Source organism: Bubalus bubalis, chromosome 5, assembly GCF_019923935.1.
Source record: "Bubalus bubalis isolate 160015118507 breed Murrah chromosome 5, NDDB_SH_1, whole genome shotgun sequence".
Classification (NCBI taxonomy): Eukaryota; Metazoa; Chordata; class Mammalia; order Artiodactyla; family Bovidae; genus Bubalus; species Bubalus bubalis.
This window is the reverse complement of record NC_059161.1, coordinates 22,086,544-22,113,324: the sequence shown is the minus strand read 5'-3', so window position 1 is coordinate 22,113,324 and position 26,781 is coordinate 22,086,544. Positions and strand designations below refer to the sequence as shown.

General features: G+C 39.5%; 1 long non-coding RNA gene across 1 annotated transcript; it reads right to left on the bottom strand.

Annotated features, from left to right (window-relative positions):
• Positions 1-14,304: 14,304 nt before the first annotated feature.
• Positions 14,305-25,885, bottom strand: LOC123333655. The gene is made up of 3 exons (XR_006641078.1): positions 25,784-25,885; positions 21,573-21,723; positions 14,305-15,691 (listed from the first exon to the last, which is right to left on the bottom strand). It is a non-coding gene; the product is annotated as an uncharacterized LOC123333655 (long non-coding RNA).
• Positions 25,886-26,781: the final 896 nt, after the last annotated feature.

The following is a 26,781-nucleotide window of genomic DNA, read 5'->3' as shown; positions in this document are numbered from 1 at the left end:
TCTTGCATGCAGTAGATGCTCAATATAATTTCATTCAATCAAAGTAAAAGTAGATGAGTCTGAAACTGCAGGAGACTGGTCACATTGTTCCCTCTGGTGTTGATAAAAATCTGAAGGGGGTTGCCCCTCTGAGGACTAAGTGAGCATCAGAGCTGTACTGGGCCTTGAAACAGTCAGTTGCCAAATTTAAAATCCACTGGGCACCAGAGTTACTAGGCTGTTATATAGGTAGACAGATACCTGCCTAACTTACAAGCTTTTTATCCAGTCTCCAGGTACCCTCAGAAAATTCTATTTCCCATAAGAGTGCAGTTCTATTTATATTTATAGCTACCCCAAGAACAATACTAACAACCACCACAGACAAAATTAGACATGTCTACAGAGTTTATTTCCTCTTAAACTCACAAAGTACAAGAGGATGATTCATTCTTCTGATAGGAGATTGACAACTGCGTGTTTCGTGTTGTGCTCTATGAGATGTCAGCTTAATTCCCTGCCATTTTACTTAACAAAAGAAAAAAAAAAAGGATGATGCATCTGTGAACAACATCTCTTTTCAGTGATGCAGCAAAGCACCCAAAGAGATAAATCCAATACCACATTTCCAAGTCTGAACTCTTACAAAGGCAACTGTGTTTGGGGGCATGTTTTCATTTCAAGCTACCTCATTCAGCCTCTAACCCTCGCTTATCTGGCTATGGCACACATTTATGGAACTTCTATTAACACTGTATAATGTGCACTGGGTATCTCAGGTTGCAAAGCCCAGACATGATGACAAGAGATGCTTGACAGCAACCCTAGAATTAAACAATATAAAACAAACCAAGAAATATTACAAGGTGATGTGTGATAAAGTGTCTGGTGAAGGCATGTGGACATTAGTTCCTTAGCAATAGACAATGTAGGCAGAAATCCCAGGGACAGCTTCATGGAAAATGTAGTACTTTAGTACTTGAGTCATAAGAAGGGATTTGAACAAAGAGTCTAAGAGAATTAGTGTAAACACATAGATAGGAGTGAGCAAGGCTTGTGAGTTTGAGCCCTAAGTTGTCGATGCATTTTATACAAAAAAAGTACATCATTAATAAAATGTCAAATGTAAAGTTTAAGTCCTACCACTAGTCATATCAATATCTCAAGTGAAAAGGTTACTGGTACTAAAAACAACTGTAAAAGATTATTGGGCCAATGTAATTTGTTAAAAGGAGCAGAACAGGGGTGTGTGGGGGAGGGAGGTTCAAGACAGAGGGGATATATGTGTGCTTCTGGCTGATTCACATTGTTGTATGGCAGAAACCAACACAACATTGTAAAAACAATTATCCTCCAATTAAAAATGAATTAAAAAGAAATTAACTAGAGGCCAGATAAGGAGAAAAAAAAAAGCAGAACAATTAAAACTTTTTTCCCCCCTAAACTAAACTTCTGGGTTTTATAGTAACTATTTCCTGAGATTTTAATCCTAGTCATGATTCTGATGTCACCTTGCCATTATAGTCCAACCACCCAACAAGGTGAAATGAAGCTTTCCTTCAACTGCCATAACCCAAGATCACTGAGACTTTTTTTCCTTCTTCTTAATATCTAAGGATCTTCTGGTCTCTGGCTGCATCTGCTAAAGCCCAAGGCAGCTTTACATCACTGCTCTTCTTGGCAGATCCCTGTGGCCAAACAACTGCTCACATGTTTCCCATTCTCCAGGCTGATAACCTTCACTTCTTCTACCACTTCAGCTTGCCAGGGCGGGGGCAGAAAGAATCTCAAGTCTCAGCTCCCCTTAAGCTACAGTTTTCATAGCAGACTAGAGCATGCTTGATCCTTTCCAAGGGCTGGGGGATTTACAAACCAAGGTCCTGACATACTATAACAAAAAATTAGGAAAACTATCAAATATACAAAAGAAGAATTTTATCAATCCATCTCCTTAGGATCACTGAGGCTTACACCTGCTGTGTGTAGCAGAGATATATGCCATTTTTGCTTTCTCAAAGACAAATGAAAGCTACATTTTCCAGTCTCTCTTACAATTAGGTTAGAGGCCATGCAACTAAGTTTTTGCCAGTGAACGATCAATAGGAGAGATGTAAAGCCACTTCTAGTCCTGGTCCTAAAAAAGCATCATGCCAGCAACTTCCACCCCTTGCTTCTCTTTCCAGTGAAACTATGAGTTTCAGTTGGCATAACTACATGACGGATGTATCCCAGATCTCTGAGTCACTTCCTGAAGAAGAGTCACCTAATCCATATGAGAGAGTGACATGGGCAATAAATAAGCCTTTCTCATGCTAAGCCACAGATAATTCAGAGTTTATCTGTTACTTTAATATAGTATAGCCTACACTGATGAATACGTACTGTGGAAAAGACAGAAAATTAAAGTCAGATTATTGCTTCCATTAATAACAACTGCTATTAACAATGTTTTTCTATGCTGGGCACTGTGCTGAAAGAGCTAGTAAGTGTGTGTCCGTAAATAAACAATTACCCATTTTACAAATGAGAGAATTGAGACTCAGAGAGGTTTACAAAAAGCTGCTCCAAGGTCAAAGAGTTAGTGATGAAGATTTTCTGATGCCTGAGTTTAGGCTACTTCAATGATTTTATGTCTCTCTCTCTTAGTAAAGATTCCCTCTTTCCATTTTTGCAAGAGATTACCTCAATTGTGTTCACTTTCCTTTACTGAAATCTTATTATTCTTTCTACCAAATTCAGAATCTTCTCCATACTGCCTCATTACTTGCCCTACAGAGTCTGAGCACAACAGTTTCCAGCACATTCTGTATTGTCAATCATTATGGAAGCCCAGTGGGAATTGGCCATCACTCTGAGTCCTTATCCTGAAAATGAGAACCTGTCAACTAGTTTAGCTATGATCCAATCAGAAGTAAGGTGTTACAGGAAAAACAACCTAGTGTTTCGGTCTATGCCACTGCAGTCATTAAAATATTAATTGCACCAAACCAATCTAGATAAAATAAATCTAATCTACAAATATTTATTGAGTCTCCTGTGTGTACAGGTTCATAGAGGCAAAATGGTTTTGTGGTTTATATCTGAGTTCTGGGTCCTAATGAGCCTCAAGAGACAGCCTTAGGCAGCAAGTGTGATTTCCAAATCATATATATTTTTACATTAAAGGAAAAAAATTCACCTTCATTTCTGCTAATAAGATAAAATAAATTAAGATCCTGTTTTGGTAGTAGATAGTATGTATATATACCACAGTGCTTTCATATCTGTAATTAAATTTCATCATCATAGCAATCCTATGAAATAACTAAACTGGCTATAATTATCCCCATTTGCCCATGGTAAAATTGAGGCTTATCGACATGCTAATGCTCTTCACAGTGGTAGAACTAAGTGAGAGTGAAGCAAGATCTCCAGTAATCTGAAACTGAACAACCTCTGCACTTCTTAAAAAAGAGCCCTTGGCATTGCATATAATTTTGGTAACTTCCATCCTATCCTAATCACACAGATCAGCTGTAGCAAACCTTTATCAGGAACCAGCATATGTAGGACAAGGCTTTAGAATGTGTTAATGTTCCATCTAACCCACCTTTTCTTTCTCACTTAAAAATATAAATCTGCTGAATCACATGGAGCTGATCCACTATGGCTCTTCCTCTGACCTTTCATCAGTGAACACATTATTCATAGGAAAACTTTTATCATCTTATGTGCTTCCATAAGCTCTGCATATAAAATCTAGAATATATTGTGTCTCCACTCCAAGTAGGATAATCTGGCCTCATTTTGCTTCCAAAGTAAGCTCCAATGTTCTAAAATTAATTACTTCTGATGATATTTTCATGGTGGGTCCCTTGATGGCCATGAATGAAGGTCCAGGTGGGTTATAGGCAAGGTGAACAAATAGCTCATTTGCCAAATAATTTATTTGGAAACTGCAATATCTGGTGCTTTCAACATAATTCCAACAGGAAATGCAATACATCCCCAAATGGGTCAAATGAAGAGACCTATGTGAAGGGTTACCCAGAGAGAAATGGGTCAGGATACTGAGGTACCCAGAGACTGACAACAGATGAAAGCTGTTACACCGCCAGGGAAGAAGGGGCAAGGGGAAGAATTAGTGTCATCTGAAGCCAGTGAAGGCTACAGTGATGATGGGGAATAGCTACTGCCAAAAATATCACACCGCACTAAAGCTGGGAGAGAGCAAGAGAGAAATATTATAATTTCTCTCCTGCCATCCTCTGGTCTCTTGCTGATGCCTCCTACTATCCCATAAGGGACCAGTGAGCAAAGGGGTCCTGATGATACAGTCTGTAATAGACAGTTTCGGAAGTGCAGAGCAAGCCAAGGAAGGACAGCGAACGAATCTGGGGCTGGGGTGGGAGTCAGTGGGGGATACATCTGGTGATTCACAGGCCTTCAGCTGTACATTTTGTTTGCAAGGGTGGGAGGTAGTTTTTCTAAGAATGAAGCCCCTTTTCAACATTCCACCATCTGACGCACACATAAAATACTGATGTAAAAATGGCTCTGACCTGAATACATATCGATGTTTTTTAATGTGTTAGTAAATACAGTCGTTGGCTGTTGCAGGAGAATTATGCATCATCAACTGACATAAAAAGGGAGTGTAATGTCCTCTTCAATTGCTGTTAGAAGAAATAGGATAAAATTATGAGCAATTAGGAAAAGAAATATTGTATCCCTATGGCAGCTCAGGTTTTACTGAAAATCCTGTTAGATTGGTTATGTGAGCCACCACATAAACCACTGGGGCCCACACCCAGGCACAGGGAAGACTTACGACCAGAGAATATGTTTCCATGGCGAAGCTCCAGGGAATTTAACACCCCGAAGTAGCTTGGAGCACATCAATGGCACAAGGTCAATGAAGAAACCTGCTCTAAACATGAAGAGTGTATACAAGCATTCTGTAAACGTGATTTAGAAAACTCTTATCTCACAGATGCCAATATTTAAGATAACAAATGACTCACAAGAAAAAAAAAGAGCAGTGCCTTCAAGGGAATCATGTGCTAAGAAAATACAGATCTGGATCTAAGGGAACGGGAACGGGGGCCGTGGCTTCATTCTAAACAAACTATCTGTCTTTGCAGGTGGATTTCCAATTTTGGCTTTACTATATATGATGATTCTGTAATACATATCAATTAATTTTCTCCTTGAAAAAGGATCACTGTTCTTTTAATACCCATTTGCTCTGAAATTGAGGAAGGCCTAGTATTGACCTCTGAAATATTGTTGGAAGAGACCTGAAGCTCTCTGAACTATGAAATCAAATACAGTCTTTTCACCCTGGCATTCAGGGCCCTAATCCATCTTCCCAGGCTTACCTCCAAATGTCCCCTTACAAGTCAGCAAATGTCACTTTCATTTTACTGTTTCTCCTATCAATAATTTCTGTCTTTGCTGATCATTAATCTATTCATCCTTCAAGACCACCTTCTCTGCAGAACATTTCCTGATCTCTACAAAATACTAATTCCTCCAGTCTTTTTAATACTCATAGCATTCAATTTATTAATAAAAATGGTACTTACTTTCTCCCATATTACATTTTAGTCATTTATACCCTTGCTTACTTTTCTCTAAGATGTTAGAAGTTCGTTGAAAGCAGGGCTCACTCCTTTCATAAACCCTACAGATCTTAATACTGTGAATTTCATACACTAGGGGCTCTGTCAAGATGCTGAACTGAGTTGGCCTGAATGGTATTAGTGAGGATGAAGGAATGAATGAGAGACTCCCCTTAAAGTTCACAAAAATAATCAAGATTTCCTCTCACTGAGTCAGAGATAAAATAGATTTTTTCAACAATACCAGAAAATATGATTCTACATAAAGGGGACTCAATACTTTAGACTGTCTTATCAGTCTGAGAGATGGTTAACTCCAAAAAGGCATTTTCCAAGCCCTTTCATAATGCTCTCCAAAAGTGACTTTATTCATACCAATAGTACATAATTCCTAGATGCTGTTAATTTCTAAATATAAATTTCTAGACCTCAGTTCTCTCCAAATATCCTGTCTAATGTCTCAACTTATCTCCTGAATACATCTCCTTGGATTTCCCAAAGTCATCTCAAATTCAACATGATATATTTGAAATTCACTATCTCTAACCCAACTTCTCCTTGCTCTCAACCTCACAATCTCTTTTCATTCCAAATTTGCCATCTCAGTTAATAACATCTTCCTCGATCATGTTTTACTATCTAGATGCCATCCTGAGCTGCCCTGTGCAAACATAAGCAAGGCTGCAGTGAAGAAGCAGACCTGGCCCATGCCTGCACGCTTGCCTCTGGTCTCTCACCTCCTCTAAATGCAGACTTAGTCAATTACTCCAGAGAGTGACCAAGATGGTGGAGTAGGAAGAGCTCACTTTGAGCTCACCTCTTCCCACAGGCTCACCAAAACAACGTATTTACAGAGCAGCTACCAACCAGTCCATTCTGAAGGAGATCAGCCCTGGGATTTCTTTGGAAGGAATGATGCTAAAGCTGAAACTCCAGTACTTTGGCCACCTCATGCAAAGAGTTGACTCATTGGAAAAGACTCTGATGCTGGGAGGGATTGGGGGCAGGAGGAGAAGGGGATGACAGAGGATGAGATGGCTGGATAGCATCACTGACTCGATGAATGTGAGTCTGAGTGAACTCCGGGAGTTGGTGATGGACAGGGAGGCCTGGTGTGCTGTGATTCATGGGGTCTCAAAGAGGTGGCCACGACTGAGCGACTGAACTGAACTGAACTGATCAATGTTAACAAACTGAAGACTAGCAGAAAAGACCTTGTACAACTAAAAGGAACACAGTGAGATAGATAGGAGGGATAGAGAGGCAATATTATTGGGACCCACTACCAGGAGGACAATTACAACTACAGAGATTCTCTCCAAGGAGTAAGGGGTCCAAGTCCCACACTGAGCTCTCCAGCCTGGGGATCCTGCACCAGGAAGATGTGCCCCCAGAATATTTGGCTTTAAAGGCCAGTGGGGTTTACTTTTGTGAGAGCCAAAAGGCTGTGGGAAATAGAGAATCCACTCTTAAGGATGCACACAAAATCGCATATACTCCGAGACCCAGAGAAGAGAAACAGTACAAGCAACTCTAAAGTCAAACACATACTGAAAGTGAGGGGATGGAAAAAATATTCCTTGCAAATGGAAATCTAAATAAAGCCAGATTAGCAGCACTTATATCAGACAAAATAGACTTTAAAACAAAGACTATAATAGAAGACAAAGAAGAACATTACATAATAATCAATGGATCAATCCAAGAATATATAACAATTGTAAATATTTACAACATAGGAAGATCTAAACATAAAGCAAATATTAACAGACATAAAGGGAGAAATCAACACAATAATTATAGAGGTCTTTAATATCCTACTTATATTAATGGACAAATCATCCAGACAGAAAATTAGTAAGGAAGTCACTAGACTTAAATGAAACATAAGACCAGATTGGATGGATTTAATTGATTATTCTAGAGAGCAACACACACACACGTGTGTGTGTGTGTGTGTGTGTGTGTGTACACAAAATATTTTCCAGGATGGATCACATCCTAGGCCACAAAACATGTCTCAGTGAATTTAAGAAAACTGAAAGCATATCACACATTTTTTCCAAGTGCAACACTATGAGTAAAGAAATAAATTACAAGATAAAAATGCAAAATATATGAACACATGGAGGTTAAATGTAAGCCTTAAAACAATAAGACTTCTAGAAGAAAACATAGGTATGTTTTTAGACATTGATCTTCATAGTATTTTTTGGATATGTCTCTCCAGGCAAGGGAAACAAAAAGAAAAATAAACAAATTGGACTACATCAAATAAAGAGCTTTTTCTCAATGAAGAAAACTATCAACAAAATGGATGGGAGAAGATATTTGCAGACCATATGTCCAATAAGGGGTTAATATACAAAGTATACAAAGAAATCATACACTTTACTATCTTAAAATCAAACAATCCAATTTTTTAAAAAGGAAGGAATTTGAATAGGCATTTATCCAAATAAAACATACAGATAACTATAATACATATGAAAAGATGCTCAATATCACTCACCATTAGGGAAATGCAAATCAAAACAACAATGAAATATCACCTTACCTGTCGGAATGGCTATTATTAAGACAACAAATAACAAGGATTGGCAACACAAGCATTGGTAAAAGGGAACCACTGTGTACTGTTGGTGTAAATTGGTGCTGTCACTGTGAAAACAGTGTGGAGACTTCACAAAAACTTAAAAATAGAACTACCACATGATCCAGAAATTCCACTCTTGAGTATTTACTTGAATATAGAAAAAACAGTATTAGAAAAGATATCTGCACCCCTATGTTCACTGCAGTATTGTTTATAATGCCCAAGATATGGATGCAAACTAACAGTCTATCAGTTAGCTGAATGGGTTAAAAATATGGAGCATGCAAATATAGAAAGGGGTATTGCTCAGCCCTAAGTATGAAATCTTGCCATTTGCAACAGCATGAGTTGACCTAGAAGTTATTATTCTAAGTGAAATAAATCAAAGGTAAATACTATGATTTCACTTATATGTGGAATCTAAAAAACAAAACAGGTAAACAAACACAGCAAAACAGAAACAGAGTTATAGATACAGAGTACAAACAGGTGGTTGGGGAAGGGGGCCAGGGAATGAATGAAGTGAGGATGACGAAAATGCACAAACTTCCAGTTTCAAAATAGGCGAGTCATGGGTATGCAATGCATGACGTAGAAAATACAGTCAATAACTATGTGATATTTTTGGATGGTAAAAAAGACTGAAATTCGACATCATGGTGATTATTTTGAAATGTACTGAATTATTGAATCATTACATTGTGTAACAGGAGCTAGCATAGTGCAGTATACCAATTATAGTTCAAAAACAAAGTTATAGAAAAACAGATCAGATTTGTGGTTCCCAAAGGCTGGAGATGGGGGATTGGATGAAAGTAGTCAAAAGGTACAAACTTCCAATTATAAGATAAGTAAGTACTAGGGATGTGATGTACAAAATTACAAATACAATTAACACTGTTGTGTGTTATATATGAAAGTTGCTTAGAAAGCAAGTCCTAAGAGTTTTTATCACAAGGAAATCTTTTTTTTCTATTTTCTTAACTTTGTATCTGTATGAGATGATGGATGATAATTTCATTATGTATGTAAGTCGGATCATTATGCTCTGTACCTTAAATTTATACAGTGCTTTATGTCAATTAGAGATCAATAAACCTGGAAGATAATCAATTAGTCAATACTTAAAGTTAAAAGGTACAAACTTCCAGTCACAAGATAAATAAGTACTAGGGGCATGTTGTGCAACATGATATACACTGCTGTGTGATATATATGAAAGTTATTAGAGTAAATCCTAGGAGTTCTTATCACAAAAAGAAATTTTCTTCCTCTTACTTTGCATCTATATGAGATGATAGATGTTTACTAAATACACTTTGATAATCATTTCATAATGTATATAATCCAAATCATTATGCTGTACACATTAACGTTATATGGCACTATATGTCAATTATATCTCAATAAAACTGGAAAGAAAAATAGTTTTTAAAAAACCAAATTAAGTAAATGGGAATAAGGGTGTGACTCTTGATAAAATGAGATGGTGTATACAAAGCATTCAGCACAGCACCTGATAAAACTAAACACACAATGAATGATAACTGTTTTACAATTATTTGCAAAAGATCAAATTTCATACAAATGCATGAAATATATCTTTGAGACTGATGGAGGGATAGATCTCACCACCAGGGACTCTGCCCACAGAATAGAACATTATTAAGGGAGAAATATAAGAATCATATCGAGAAAATACAGCAAAAGTTCTACAACTGAAGATGAGTACTTATAAGAAGGATTAATAAAAGGCAGGATTTAAAAATGGGTGAACTATGAAAAAGAAAGAGCTGAGCAGCTACATAAAGTACGAGCAAGTGAAATGGAAGGGGCCATGTATTAAATCCATGAACAATGAGAACAAAATGTGCCAGATTTATATTCAGCCAAGGTCGCTGCTATCCCAGGAGAGGACCCTTAAAGGAGCTAAGTTGGGCTCCTGAGAGAAGAACATGCAGGCAGAAGGAACACAAAACTGGTGCAGCATAAAAGCATTGTACACGAATCAAGGGAAAATGGAAAATCTCCTTCCCCAAGGGTGAGCCTAAATTAGAAGTTTCCCTGCCTTGTGTACTCAGAAGTAAAGTCCAGGGAGACTTGGCAAATTGTGCTCTGATTTTTGGTCTTCCTTGAGCACACATTAAAAGGGGAACTGAAAACATATATGTGCTTTTGATCCCCAAATTCCAGGGCAGAACAGAACTCTTAGCAGGACATTATAAGCCACCTTTCTCTGCTACTGATAAAAAGAAGCAAGACACAAATCCCAGCTTACTACCTGGCCTCAGGGTATAAGGGGCCACCTGGAACCCACTGGACCAGCATAAGATGTCCCTGTTGACAGCAAAGACATCTTTAGAGGCCTGTCTAAAGATGCTTTAGCAGTGCTGACTGCTAATTCAGGCACCCAGACTTACATCCTCAGGGTGCCCAAGCTTCTGGCAGCAGCGTGTCCCTTGTTCTCAGGGCAGCTCTGTCCAAAGACTTCCTCAGAATGGAAGACTGAGGACACCTCCCACTAACTAGCTGGGCTGTGTCTAAGGTATTAAAAAAAAGAAAGTCTTTTAAAAAGTTTGGATTGTGAGTCTCTTCTCTGCATTTTCCAACATCTTTCTTTCTCCTTTAATTCTAAGTGATCAACAACTTTTTTCTCATCCCCTTGCCCTCCGTCTCAGAGAAAACATCCCAAGTAGCTGCCATGCACAAAGCCCCAACACAGGGGACAAAACCTCATCCCCCATTAAATCTTGGATCTAATGAATTTCTCATTGATCTTCCTTCAGCCCAGGCGTAAAACTCAGGGCTCCATGCAGTGTGGGTACTTCTTAAAATATCCTTATAAATCTTGGCCATCGTATTCATCAATTACAGCCCAACCAAGACTCTGGCTGTTAGTTCTGGGTGGCAACTTCATTTATTCCCACATTAAATTCTTTATTTCTGTGGAGCTATTTCAGTCTCATTCCATTACTTAGCTTACCCACCATGTCATCAAGCGATTTCTTTTAAAAGAGAGACCCAGCCCATATTTTTAAAAACTGAGATAATATATCTAAGTACTCTGAAAATAGGTAACAGCTAAACATTTGAGTCTTACTATGTCCCAAACACTGTACAAAGTGCTTCAAATGCATTCATCCGTTTAATACACATACACACAAAAACATCTATGAAATAAATACAATTATTATTGCCCTGTTTTTATAAATTGAGGATTAGAAAGCTTAAGTAATTGGCCCACAGTTAAATGACTAGGGTCTCCTCCACTGGGATTCAGGTTTCTCTGATTTCAAAGCTCAAACTTTTATCAACCGAACCATAGTAAGTGATTACAAAATTGTAACCACATGCCTTACTAAGCCATAGCATGGAGATATGCACTGAAAAACAAACATAGCATTTTGGAGTTAAAAAGACCTTTAAAATGCTTTAATCCAATCTCCATACTCAGCAGATGGGCCCTTGGTCCCCTTAGAGGCAGGCACTGTGCCCAGGGTCACAGAGCTAGTAACATAGAGCCAAGACTGGGACCCAGGACTCCACATTTTCAGCTACATGCTTTCCCTGCTGAAGTCTGCTGCTGTCCAAATGGTCTATTACACTGGAATTTGTTTTCCCCTGGGTACAGATGAGCGTAGAAGGATCTTTAGAGTGGTGTTAAGTGAATTGAATGTTCCTTCAGCAAATGAAAATGAGAGGCTAATTAGATTCCATAATCACTCTCTCCGATTAACCTTGCACTTCCTCCTGCACCAACTTCTATCTCTCTGACATCCCTCCGTTGTGATGTGCAGTATCCTCTGCTCAATCTAAATTTGTCTCCTCACGCATATGTCCTGATCACAAAGCCTGACTTAACTTCATTCTTTAATAGCCAGAGACTGTACCCAACTGGATGGGGTTGAGAACCTGAAATTGTGCTTGTGCTTACATTTGGTAGTCAGCAGATACTTATTCTATGATGATAAAGTTGCAACTTGGAGGGTTTAAACTTCTCACAGAGGCCAGGCAGAAAACTGAAGCAAGAAAGTTGGTAGACCTTAGGACATACTGATATTTCAAATGAATGTGGGGAACTAGTAAACCACAGGAATCACGTATCACCCTAAAAAGAGCAGCCGCTCCTCATCAACATCCAGTGGAGGCTGTGGATTCTGTTTCTCTGACAATAAGTTCTATGAGCATGAGGACTTTGTCACATGCCCTATTGTAGTTCCAATGCACAAAGAGGGCCTGACACATAGGAGGCACTAAATAAATATTTTCTGAATGAATGAAACTTCCATTTTGGAAGCTCTACAGTGTATTCTATCTTTAGTCTAAAGATAGTCCTTGTTCTCTTAAAGGAATGCAATACATCTGATTGCTCTGGAATAAGGGAACTGTGTAGAGATATTGATTTCAACCACAGGGCACTTCATTTCAACTTGAGGGACACATCCAGAGTAAAGAGAATGATGGAAAGTGGTTCATACTTATGACCTTTATCACTGGTACCAGTGTTGCTAGCCAGGTACCCTACTAGCCTAGAAAGGACCATTCAATGATAGGAAGAGCTTTTAGTAGGAAAGTCTGACTTCAGACACTAAAAAGTTGTGAAGTGAAACTGTTAGTTGCTGAGTCATATCTGACTCTTTGCCATCCCATGGACTGTAGGGCACCAGATTCTTCTGTCCATGGAATTCTCCAGGCAAGAGTACTAGAAAGAGTAGCCATCTCCTTCTCCAGGAGATCTTCCTGACTCAGGTATTAAACCTGGGTCTTCTGCATTACAGGCAGATTCTTTACCATCTGAGCAACCAGGGAAGCCCACTAAAAGGTTATAGGACCTTAAACAGATCTGGCCCCTCTCTGATATAGTTTCCTTCTCTTTAAAAGGAGGGGATTAGGTCCCTTTGACTACTATGGGAAATGTACACATCTAGGAATCCCAAAGGTCATTAATAGAGTCAAGTGATGTCATAGAAATGCATGAGAAACTACTATGAACAATTATGCAAGAAATTGAACAACTTAGAAGAAATGGATCAATGTCTAGAAACATACAATCTATCAAGACTGAATCATAAAGAAATAGAAAATCTAAAAAGACCAATTACTAGTAAAGAGATGGAATAAATAATGAAAAACTTCCCAACAAAGAAAAATCCAGGACCAGATGGCTTCACTGGTGAATTCTATTGAACATTTAAAGAAGAACTGATGCCAATCCTTCTCAAAATCTTCAAAATATGCAAGAGGAGGGAACACTTCCAAACTCACTTTAAGAGACCAGCATTACCCTCCTAGGAAAGTCAGATAAGGACATCATGAGAAAAGAAAACTGTAGGTCAATATACCTGATGAATATGGAGGCAAAAGTTTTCAGCAAAATACTAACTGGATTCAACAGCATTTTAAAAGAATCATACACCATGATCTAGTTGGATTTATTCCTTGCATGTAAGGATGGCTAAAATACACAGATCAATAGTTGTGATAAACCATATTAACATAATGAAAGATAAAAATCGTATAATCACCTCAATAGTTGCCGAAAGAACATTCAACAAAATTCAACATCTTTTCATGATAAAAAACTCTCAACAAATTAGGTATAGAATAAATGTACCTCAACATAATAAAGGCCATATAGAAAATGCCAACAGCTAACATACTCGATGGTAAAAAGTTGAAGGCTTTTCCTCCAAGATCAGGAACAAAACAAGGATGCCCACTTTTGCCACTTAAATTCAACATAGCACTAAAAACCTTAGCCCCAGCAATTAGGTAAAAATAAATAAATAAAAGGCATCCTAATCTGAAAGGAAGAAGTAGAACTGTTTGCAGATAACATAATCTTATTTATATACAGAAAACCCTAAAGACTTAACCAAAAATTCTTGAAGCTAATAAACAAATTCAGTAAAGTTGCAGGATACAACGGAGAAGGAAATGGCAACCCACTCCTGTATTCTTGCCTAGAGAATCCCGTGGACAGAGGAGCCTGCTGTCCATAGGGTTGCACAGAGTCAGACACGACTGAAGCGACTCAGCATGCATGCATGCATGCATTAGAGAAGGAAATGGCAACCCACTCCAGTATTCTTGCCTGGAGAATCCCAGGGACAAAGGAGCCTGGTGGGCTGCCATCTATGGGGTCGCACAGAGTCAAACAGGACTGAAGCAACTTAGCCACAGCAGCAGCAGGATACATTTACACTTTTGCAGAAATCAGTTGCATTTTTATACACTAACAGAAAATGGTCCCCTCCCCACCAAGATTAAGAAAGCAATTCAATTTATGACATCATCAAGAATACTAAAAAATAAACTTAGCCAAAAAGGTAAAGGTGAAAGATCTGTGCCCTGAAATTATAAGCATTGATGAAGGAAATTAAAGACACAAATAAATGGAAAATATCCCATGCTCATGGATTAGAAGGATTAATATTGTTAAAATCTCCATAATACCCAAAGCAATCTACAGATTCAATGCAACCCTTATCAAAATCCCAGTAGCATTTTTCACAGAAATAGAAAAAATCCCCCAACTGTGTAAGGAACCAATTTAAAAATCCCATATCACAATGCAATTTGAGAAAGAACAAAGCTAGAGACATCATATTTCCTGATTTCAAATTATGCTGCAAAGCCATAGTAAGCAAAATAGTGTGGTACTGCCATAAAAATGAACACATAAACCAATGGAACAGACTAGAGAGTGCAGAAATAAACCCATACATATATAAGCACTTCATCTTTGATAAGGGTGACAAGAATGGGACAAGGATAGTCTCCTCAATAAATGGTGGATGATATCTGCATGCAAAAGAATAGCACTTGAAACTTATACCAGACACAAATATTAATTACAAATGGACTAAAGATGTAAGAGTAATACCTGAAGCCATAAACCTCCAGAACAGAGAAAAGGCTCCTTGACATTAGCTTTGGCAATGACTTTTTGGAATGAAACCAAAAACAAAGACAACAAAAGTAAAAATAAAATATTGTGACTACATCAAACTAAAGCACTTTTACATGACAGAGGAAACAACAAAATGAAAAGACAATGTATGAATGACCAGAAATATTTTCAAATCTTTCAAATATCTGATAATAGGTTAATAATCAACATATGAAACAAACTCATAGAACTCAATAGCAAACAATAATAACAACCAAAGAACTCCATTTACAAATGGGCAAAGAACCTGAATAGACATTTTTCAAAGACAGACAAATGGCCAAAACGTATAGAAAGAGGTGCTCGATATTATTGATCATCAGGGAAATGTAAATCAAAACAACAATGATATATCACTTCATATCAGAACGGCTATTATCAAAAAGTCAAAAGATAAGAAGCATTGACAAGGGTAATGGAGAAAAGGGTTGTTGTTGAGTCGTTAAGTCGTGTTCGACTCTATGTGACCCCATGAACTGCAGCATGCCAGGCTCCTCTGTCTTCTACTATCTCTTGGAGTTTGCTCAAATTCATGTCCCTTTCATCAGTGATGCCATCTATCTGATGGAGGAAAGGGTACATGTTGGTGAGAATATAAATTTTCATAGCTGTAATGGAAGATATTACGGACATTCCTCAAACAAAAATAGGACTCTTTATGTGATCAAGAAATTCTGCTTCTGGATATACACAGGAAGGAAATTAAATCAGTATCTGGAAGAGATATCTGCACTCCCATGGTCATTGAAGCATTATTCACAACATCCAAGATGTGGAAACAACTTAAGTGTCTGTTGATGGATGAATGGACATGTACATTATCAGACACAGAAATACAGATACTGCATAATCTCATTCATGTGTAGAATATGAAGTCAAAATCAGAAGCAACAAAGAAGGGTGGTTGTCATGGGCTGGGGATTGGGGCAAATGGGGAAATGTTGGTCAAAGGGTATAAACTTTCAGTTATAAATTGACTAAGTTGTGGGGATCTAATGTAAATTATGCTTATTCTAGTCAATACTGTATTATATATACTTGAAACTTATGAAAAGAGCAGATCTTAAGTACTCTCATCAAAAAATACGTAAATAAAGATAATTATGTGAGATGATACATGTGTTAATTAGCTTGATTGTGGTAATCATTTCACAATATATACACATAACAAGTCATTGCATCATACAGCTTAAATATATATAATATTTTCTGTCAATTATACCTCAATAAAGCTGGAAAAATGCATCAACATACAGTAAATAAATAAAGAGTTCAACCCACCACCCATCTCTCCTAGCTACTATTTATGACACTAAAAGGTCAGCAACAAAGTAAGAGTGTAATTATCTGAAACTCCATGATGTAATGCAACGCTGGACATTATTCCCATAGACCATCCCAAAGGCTGATTTCCTCAACCTGTAAGTTCAGAGCAGTAGTGGCAATCTAGACTCATTGAGGAGTTATAAAAGTGAAAGTGAAGTCGCTCAGTCCTGTCTGACTCTTTGCGACCCCATGGTCTGTAGCCTACCTGGCTCCTCTGTCCATGGAATTTTCCAGCAAGAGTACTAGAGTGGGTTACCATTTCCTTTTCCAGGGGATCTTCCCAACCCAGGGATCAAACCCAGGTCTCCCACATTGCAGGCAGACACTTTACCATCTGAGCCACCGAGGAAGCCATGGACTTCTCCAGGCCAGAATACTGGAGTGGGTAGCTTTATCCCTTCTCCAGCAGATCTTCCCAACCCAGGGATTGAACCAGAGTTCTCTTGCATTGCAGGCAGATTCTTTACCAACTGAGCTATCAGGGAAGCCTCTGAGGAGTTATAACAAACCATAAGTGCATATGCATGTGTGAATAGAGTGGTCTGACTTATGTGGATACATCATAATCCTCATCTAGCTAGTGTTCATCATTCATGGATTTAACTCCTTCCCTCTCCATCTCCTGCTTATAAATTTTTATTCCATCTTACTAAGACAGGCACCATTTACAGTAGATTCTGCCACTAAGGATGAGACCTAATTGTCCTCTTCTTTTATTCTATTCCACATGGAGTATATAGTCACGTGTGTGTGTGTGTGTGTGTGTGTGTGTACACAACCGCTCACACAGATGCGACTGCATATCACTTTGTAAAACGTCAGGTGTGATCTAGCCACTCATTAATAACACCTAATTCTGCATTTCTGGGTAAATATCTAAATTGCCACTTTTCTCGTGTCATCTCTTCCTGTGTTGTCACTTTGGTACTTCAAAGAATCAAAATGTGGAAATTCTTTTAGTTCTTAAAAATGCTATCTTCAAAGGAGAAATTCTCTGAGTTGACACGAATAGCTCTGTATCACTATTCTTCCCCATACAGATTTCCAATTTTAAACTGCAGTTTGGTGTTTTTTTTTTTTTCTGATACCACACATAATAATTGGTTATAATTAGGAATAATTGCTTCTAGGAATGAGTACAGTATCTAATGGTGTTTAAAATAAAGTGTACCTTGAATGTCAAAGCAACTTATTTACCTTGACCGGAGACTTTTGTAAGAAACCTGGAAGCCACGTTGGATAAAATTTAAGACTCATGGGCACTGGGGCTTTGAGGGAAAACAGAGGCCAAGGAAACTAAGGGCTTGGGTTCTGGGACTCAAGCCACAGCATGTGACCTGGATAAATGAAATCCAATGTCTAGCTTTTTCTCTTACAAAGTAAATTGAAACCAGAAGTCCTATAACAGGAGGTGATTTACAACACAGAAATTGTTCAAATCAAATATTTGATAGAGCCCAGAACACTTTCTGCCTAGAAAGTAGAAATATTATAGCCATAGGTGTGAAACAGACACAAAATGAATTGAAGAACAAGCGAGTGAGACTGTTTACCATCATGCATACTTTAGGAGCAAATCATTGTGGGAGTCGAGCCTGAGGTGATGGGACCTACAAATGAAGATATAGGAGAAGAGATAAGGCTATGAGACAGACAACCCAGACATTCACGGGTGATGTTGTGAGTGAAATATCAATATTTCCTGCCATGGCTCTGTGCTCCATAAATCCCTAGCTAATAAGGTACCTATGACAGAGGTGCTCTTTAACAACTTTGAGGGTGTAATAATTGATGGCATAGCCAGCTGGTTGCTGCAATCAGATATAAATTAAATCATCTTTATTGTTTTATGCTTCCTCTGACTCCCTACCCCCACCCAGTCCAGCTACCTTTTCAGACTCTCTAAACCAATCCTGAGAAAAGAATATGTCTGCATCACTTACCGAATGACAAAAGCCAGAGCGAAATAGAGAGGGAAGAGGATGAGAAACAAGTTTCAAATAATTCTCAGTTCCTTGGACCAAAGATTACGGTCTTATTTTGTGTTTCGTTTTGTTCTGTTTTGGTTTTCAAGTGCTAAACAATTCCTTCCCATACTTTCTTTGCCCACTTGGACCAGGTCTAGCAATGGCTAAGCATCCTTTAAGAAACATTGCTTGGGGAAGTCTGGTAAGCCAGTCCTTCTGGTCCACCAGATGATGAAGACAAGGTCATTCCCTCATGTTGCTTACTCTCAGGGTAGCAGGGAGGGAGGGGAGACAGACATGCATAGACTGTTGTGATGAGGTGTGACTGGAGCTACGATGGAGATCTAGCTGAGAGAAGAAAGGAGAGTGAGATAAAGGCAGCCTGCATAGGGAAAGTTCAGGGCAGGTGCCTAGAAACAAATGGACGAGAAGAGAGAAGGTCTGGGTCAGACAGGGCTCGTTCTACACTACCTTCCCTGTCTCTTTCTCTTGGTCCTGAGACAAAGGGTCCTGGCAGCACATGTGACAGAGTCCTATCTTGAATCACCAGGAAAGTTTCCTAGGTTAAAAAACTCATTAGAATACTTGTCAAAGTAACAAAATAATACATATTCAACGTATGCTAAGTTGCTTCAGTCATGTCCTACTCTTTGCTATGTCATGGACCATAGCCCACCAGGCTTCTCGGTCCATGGGATTCTCCAGGCAAGAATACTGGAGTGGCTTACCATTTCCTCCTCCAGGGGATCTTCCTGACCCAGGGATTGAAACCGCGTCCCTTATGTCTCCTGTATTGAAGGTGAGTTCTTTACCCCTAGTGCCACCTGGGTGATGGTTTTGTGTTAACTTGACAATGATGCTAGTGATATGATGATGATACTGATGATGGCAATGGCAGGAACACAAGGTCATAAATGAGTCTTAAAATGTCCTCTTTCTCCTTTTAGCTCTTTCAAGGGTTTCGCATTTCCAATATTTATAATTCCTTCATTCAGTTTAACGTTGTCTATAGGCTGGTAGTGTCTCTTGACAAAAAATGTGGATTAGATTTTTTTGATGGAATAAAAAGGTCTAAAAGGGTAAAAATCTGGGAAGAAGAGGGACAGACATGCTTGTTCATTCTGAGTCCTTAAAATGTCTGGCTCTGGCTCCCCACTCATAGACTGCAGCCCAGCAGACAAGGGCAAACAGTAAAGTGAGCTGGCTATGACCAGGTGGGACTATCAATCATGATGAGAGTTGAAATTGAATCAAACAGGGGCACCTGTGCACACTATTTCACAATGCAAGCAACATGAAAAACACAATCTTGTGAAATAAACCTAGTTGCTTGCCATTGGGCAAAATTCCTTCTACCCCCTCCTTACGGCTTGAGCTGCTTCCTGGCTCCTAAGAGCTATTCAGAGGCTCACACAAACATTTCACTCTATGGACACACCTGGGAGATATTATACATTTGGATCCAGACCACCACCAAAAGCAGATCAAACTGCATATAAAAAATATGTTTTTATTGCACTGTAACCTATTAAGTGTGCAACAGCATTATGTCTAAAAAGCAATGTGCTGTGCTCTGCTAAGTCACTTTAGTCATGTCCAACCTTTGCCACGCTATGGACCATAGCCCACCAAGCTCCTCTGTCCATGGGATTCTCCTGGCAAGAATATTGGAATGAGTTGCCGTGCCCTCTCCCAGAGGATCTTTCTGACCCAGGGATTGAACCTGCATCTCTAAAGCCTCCTGCATCGGCAGGCATGCTCTTTGCCACTAATGCCACCTGGCAAGCCCCCAAAAGCAATGTCCACACATTAATTAAAAATACCTTGTTGCTCAGTGGTAAAGAATCTACCTGCCAATGCAGGAGATATAGGCTCAATCCCTGATTTGGGAGGATCCCACATGCTATGGGACAACTAAGCCCGTGCACCACAACTGCTGAGCCTGTGCTCTAGAGCCTGGGAGCTGCAACTACTGACCCCATATACCACAACTACAGAAGCCTGCATGTCCTACAGCCCACGCTCTGCAATAAGAGAAGCCACCACAAGAAGAAACCTATGAACCACAACTAGAGGGTATTCCCTGCTTGCCACAGCTATAGAAAGTGTGCTCAACAATGAAGACCCAGCACAGCCAATGAATAAATAAAATTATTTTTAAAAATACTTCATTAAAAAAGTGCTATCCATCATGTATGACTTCAATGAATGCTAATCTTTCGGCAATAGTAACATCAAAGATCACTGACCACAGGTCACCATAATAAATATAATACAATGATAAGCTTGAAATACTTTGAGAATTATCAAAATATGACACAGAAACATGAAGTTAACAAATAATGTTGAAAAAATGGTGCGCATAAGCTTGCCCTGATACAGGATTGCTGGAAACCTCAGATTTATAAAACAAAAAAACAACGCAGTATCTGATAAAATGAGGTGTGCCTGTAAATTTACTATATATAGATGGTTTCTTAGTAAAAAAAAAAAAAAGTGAACAAATTTTTGTGCAGAAAAGTGATTTAGGGAAAACAGGTAGAGCTGAGCTAGGGATAAGTGGGCAGCAGGATCTAAGGCTGCCTGCCATCTGGTGCTCATTTTCAGGGTTCCAGGATGCTGAGAAGTCTCCTCAACACCTCCCCATTAAATCTTGATGAGAGAGGAAATGGCACAATGAAATAGAAGTTCTCCTATTCTCTGTCAAAAAGGAGAATCCTGCCCCCCAAGAGGTAACCATCAGGCTTATATTAATTTGAGCAAATTTATCAGTTCCAGGTTGGGAGTCAGGGTTGGTGGCTACTGAGGGTTGTAGGGAGGGAGGCAGGTTCACTGTTCTGTACTGGTGCTGAGACGTCAGGAATGTTGGGAGAGAGGCACAGTAGGGACAAGAAAGGAGACAGAGACAGAAGAGGGCAGCAGGGCTACTGAGAACACTCACCCATTTCTTAGTACTATGCACACTTGGCCTTGGCCCAGACTCTGCACTAGGCATAGGACTGGGGAGGAAGTAAGGGTGAGAAGAGACATGCAGACTTTCAACTTGGAATCTATCCAGAGGTATTCCTGCCCACCCCGTCCCCATCAAACATATGCAAATGGCAATGGTAATAAACTCAGATAATGATAGAGTCAGCGTTTAAACTCACCATAGAATGCATAAATTACAGGGGAGGCTGTCACAGATGCAAAGGCTGGATGCTTTATTGCTGCAAAGAGGAAATTCTGATTCGCAGGTGCTAACTGGGTATCTCAGGCCAGGCAGGGAGTCCCATCACTCTGGGACTGCTACAGGGCTTCCTACAAGGAAAAGAAGTTTGAGGTCAGGCTATGCTGCTGTTGGGTGTGCAAATTGCTCTCGTAGGTTCAATGTCTTTCTTCCCGCCAGACAAAGCAGCCCAGACTCCATCTTTACAGCACAGCTGCCTACTCACTCTACTCCAGCTTCACAGGCTGCCTTGCTATTCCTGGAACCTGCCAGACACACTCTTGCCTCTGCCCTGTTTCCTCTGTCTGCATCCTTCTTCCAGAACGACGCGGGTTTCACGCCATTACCTCCTTCAGGTCTTGACTCAATTTATGTGTTAGTCTCTCAGTCATGTCTGACCCTTTGTAACCCCATGCACTGTAGCCTGCCAGGCTCCTCTGTCCATGGAATTCTCCAGGTAGGAATTCTGGAGTGGGTTGCCATTTCCTACACCAGGGGCATCTTCCCAACCCAGGTCTCCTGAATTGCAGGTTTACCATCTGAGCCACCAAGGAAGGCTTTCTCAAAGAGGCTCACCCAAACAACTCTATTTATAACTACAACTCTTCATGCCCCCTTACCTTGTCCATAAAATTTACCATCTTTTAACATTCTATATAATTTACTTTTGCTACCTATGTTATTTATTGGGTGCACTGTTTATTATCTGTCTCCCTATACTAAAATATAAACTCCTTGAAGGTAGGAAATTTTGTCTATTTTGTCTCCCCTACACTTTCACACACACACAAAGTAACCCAAGCATCTGGAACAGAGTCTGGTAATGAATAGTTATTTCATAATTAAACATTTGCTAAACACATTATTAAAAGCTGTCTCCTTTTAGAAGTCAGGAGGAAGAGAAATTTTCTTCTCAATAATGGTAACTGAAACTTGTAACATTTGTTTCAGGCACTCTCTCCTTTCCCAAATTGTGATTTGTTACTGACTCAAGACTGAATGTTCTTACCAATGAATGCAACACATATGGTTCAGAAGCATATCCTCTCCCTAGAGAAGCCCAGAGACCTGGGGCAAGTACACATCAGTTTGATTTCTCCCATGCTCACATAAAGACCAACTTGAAGAATCATTATATATTATAACTTTTAGAACTGGGAATGAACTTACATCCTGTCCAATCATCTTCTTTGAAAAATAAGGCATGGGAGATTGGATGGTTTGCCCAGGCTCACACATCCAATTAGTTGGAACAATGAGATCAAATACCATGGCCGTTAATTTCCTACCCAGTATAAGACTCTTTTCCCCCATGCTGTCTCTGTGCAGTTTTACTACATGTTTTGTATCTAGGTGTTCGATGTAGCCCCAAAACCTCACTCTCTCAACAGTTCTTTTTTTTTTTTAATTTTAATTTAATTTTATTTTATTTTTAAACCTGAAACACTGTATTAGTTTTGCCAAACATCAAAATGAATCCGCCACAGGTATACATATGCTAAGGGCTCCTTCAGGGATCCATTTTTCACAGCATATCCCTGCTTCAGCACCTCTGCACATGGACAGCAGCCAACCCAGTTTATTCTAGTAAGTCTATGCTTTACTGAACATTTGATTCCTTTGGCTTCTATTTACATGATTAGCCAGTGCTTATCCTTTGCCTTCAAAAGAAAGCCTTTTCAAAGGGTTTGATGATCCATAGCCATGTCTCTGTAACTTTCATGTCTAGTAGTCTACATAGAATTTTCAGCCTGTGGGCATTGATAGTAACAATACCTAAAGCAAAATGCTGAAAACTAGTAATTCTATGGGAGGCTAATGGACACTTTGATATTAAATAAATAAGTATGCATATGTTTACATAAATAAATGTAAATAACTTTCCTTCAGTGTATTTTAAAAAGCTCATTACACATTTCCAAGAGAGGTGTACTGTATGCATCATTTCTCAATCTAAATTGACCATGAAATATTTTATTGTGCTGCATTCTACAGATCTAATGAGAACATGTTTGGGAAATACTTCCCTACAGGGCCAAAATATCTAAGGGCAGGAGGGAATGTGTAGCACTGAAGAAGAAAAGCAGGGGACAAGATTAAAAAAAAAAAAAAGTAGGTATAGAAGTCCAAGAATAGTAGAGTTACGGAATAGTAAAAATATAAGGATGAATCAAAGATTCATCAGATCTTTCAAGACAAGAGGCCTCTCTCCTAGATCTAGCCATCTCCCATAAGATGGCTAGTTGCTCATTAGCAGGGCCCAAGCCTCTGAAGTTCTAAATACAAATCACCAAGGAGCTGAAATCCACTCCTAAGCCTCTGATTTTAGCGGCTTACGCCTTTCCAGAAGAATTAACTTGCCTACTGAAATGGCTCCTGCCCAGGGCTAGAAAAGTTTGAATAAAATGCATTTAGCTACTATCTAAAGATCTTAAGTCATTGAGCTAAATGCAAGAGCCTTTTGTTAAAAATCACACTCAACTAGATATTGAGGTTTATTACACACTTTCTCCAATTTTCCTTCTCCTTTTATGTAATCTCAGCTGGGCTGATTTGCCTGCATTCTTTCCAGTGGAATCTTCTTATTACTCCCAAGACACAACAGAGAATATCCAACCCTGTACAGAGGGGCACATGGCTGCATCTGGATTATAAAAAAGGGGGCTATTTATACTCAAATCAATAGGCAGATTTTAGCATAACATTGCAGGCTTTCTGCAAGAGAATGAAAGAAAAGAAAATGCAGTTCCTTTTCCATTCTTCTTTACTGTATTATTTGCCCCAAAGTATGCTTGTCACATGGCCCAGAGCAGTGTGATCTAATAATGATAGGCCTGCTTGGCACAAAGGAGGGGAAAATCCAGCTGCACTGGGGGTTTCAGGGGATGGCTCAGACAGCTGGCCCAGCCCTCACCCCATGTGTGTTTCAGGGAAAACACCCAGTATGTTGCTCATCTCACTTGCATGTAATTCTTCCCAATGTTGAACCTGACTCTGGATGAGAGCTGTGCAGAGCCTCTTGTCTCTCAAACAACCAGAGGGCCAGGAAACCTTGGATAATACCAAAGTAAACAAACCTGAGGCCACAGAAGTCTTTGATTCCATTCCAGTTGGGAGTCTCTCCAAGTTTGTACTCAAACTGGCCAGCCTGCGGCCTCCCAACCCAGCTGTGAGGAAGAGCCAAATAGCCTGCCGCTTTCTGCAGCTTTAATTAACCCCTGGGCTTAGTGAAGCCAGTAGGAAATGCTTCAAGATAAGAGATTCCTAAGTCAAAGTGTTGAGATTTTTAAATGAAGGGATGGGTAGCCCCTCCATAAACCTGAAGGAGGCAAGAGAGAGCATAGAGTCCCTCTGCAGCCATCCTAGGGGACACTCGTCATGTAGGCTGCTCCAAGGACATCCATCAAGACAAGCTGACAGGACACAGCACAACCACTATGCTCCTAAGTCTGTTTGTGCCAAGGACTGGCAGTCCCCTCTGCCATTCTCAGGACAAAGTCCCCACTTTCATCTATTTGCACCTGTTAAGTCTTAGTGCCAGGAGCAGTAACCCATGCCTACCAAGTCACTTCATAAATGCATATAAGAAAATCCTTGGCTGCTGTCACTCAACCCATTCTGTGCTTTGTCTTCCAGGACACTGAGTCTGATATGAGCAGTGACTGCAGGAAGTCTGGAAAACGAGACAGAGTCTAATGGCCCTCCCACCTCCAACAGCTATTGAGTTTCTAGCTCCTCTTCCTTCCTACATGCACTGATTTGTAAGCCTGGGATCTGACCAGCTCTATGAAACTCTTTGTTGCTATTGCTGTTTAGATGCTAAGCCACATCAAACTCTTTTGTGACCCCATGGACTGTAGTCCACCAGGGCCCTCTGTCCATAGGATTTGCCAAGCAAGAATACTGGGAGTGGGTTGCCATTTCCTCCTCTAGGGGATCTTCCCAACCCAGGGATCAAACCCATGTCTTCTGCTTGGCAGGTGGATTCTTTACCATTGAGTCAACTGGGAAGTCCATGAAACTCTTTACTTATATCCAATTACTAGTAAGAGTCCACAACTGACTAATAGATTATTCTCTCCTAAAACTGTCACAATAAGCTATTATTATATGGGTGGAAAGATCTCTGCCAAGGATCAACAATGCACTCACTTTAGATTTGGGATGAAAGTAAGAACATCACGTTTCATCAAAACACTTGGAAGAGAACATTGCAGGGTTCAAAATCATAGCTCCAGACCATGTATCAAGTCTAAAGAAGAAATTGAAAAAAAAAAAAAAAAGGACTTTTGTTACAGGGAAACAGAGCAAACATATAATATCTACAAGTTCTGGAGTTTTTAAAAAGCATTTTGCAAAATGTCTCAAGAGGGAGATAAGATTCATTTCTGCCCTTACATAAAGATGCTGTGGACTGGGACTTTCCTGGTGGTCCAGTGGTTAAGAATCAGCCCTGTGATGCAAGGGATGTGAGTTTGATACCTGGTAAGAGATCTAAGATCCCACATGCTGCAGAGCAACTAAGCCCACACACTGCAACTTCTGAGCCCACGCATCACAACTGGAGAGTCCATATGCCACAATGAAAGACCCCACTAACACCCAACACAATCTGATAATTCGTTTTATAAAAAATCTCATGGACTGCATAGGAATGTACTTCCTTAAGTACTGTATTAGGAAAACACCTCTCAGGCAATATAAAAACTAAAATAAATAAAATAAAACCTTAAAGAGGTACACATCATTATATAAACCCATGTGTGGAAGGCAACTTCATTCAAGGACTCAAAATTGGATGAGCATTAAAGATAATGGAAGGGCTTGATATGCCTAGCATGGAGTATCTAGTGTGACTTCCTACTGTTTCTGATCCTCTTAGAAAGGAACAGATCTTTCCAAATGAATACTTGGATTATATAAGTTAAGGCAATGTAAGCAGTTGTAACAAACCTATTTCAAAATTTTAGTACCCTTGCAATCTAGAGGTGTATTCCTCACTTAAATAGCATTCCAGTGGTGTTCCTGGTAGGTAAGCTGCTTTTCTCCAGTTGGTGACTGAAAGACCCTTCTTGTGCCTTTGTTATTCCTTTAGAGCCTTGAAGTCATATGTTCTACTCTAGCTGAAAAAACAGAAGGCAGAAAAGTCA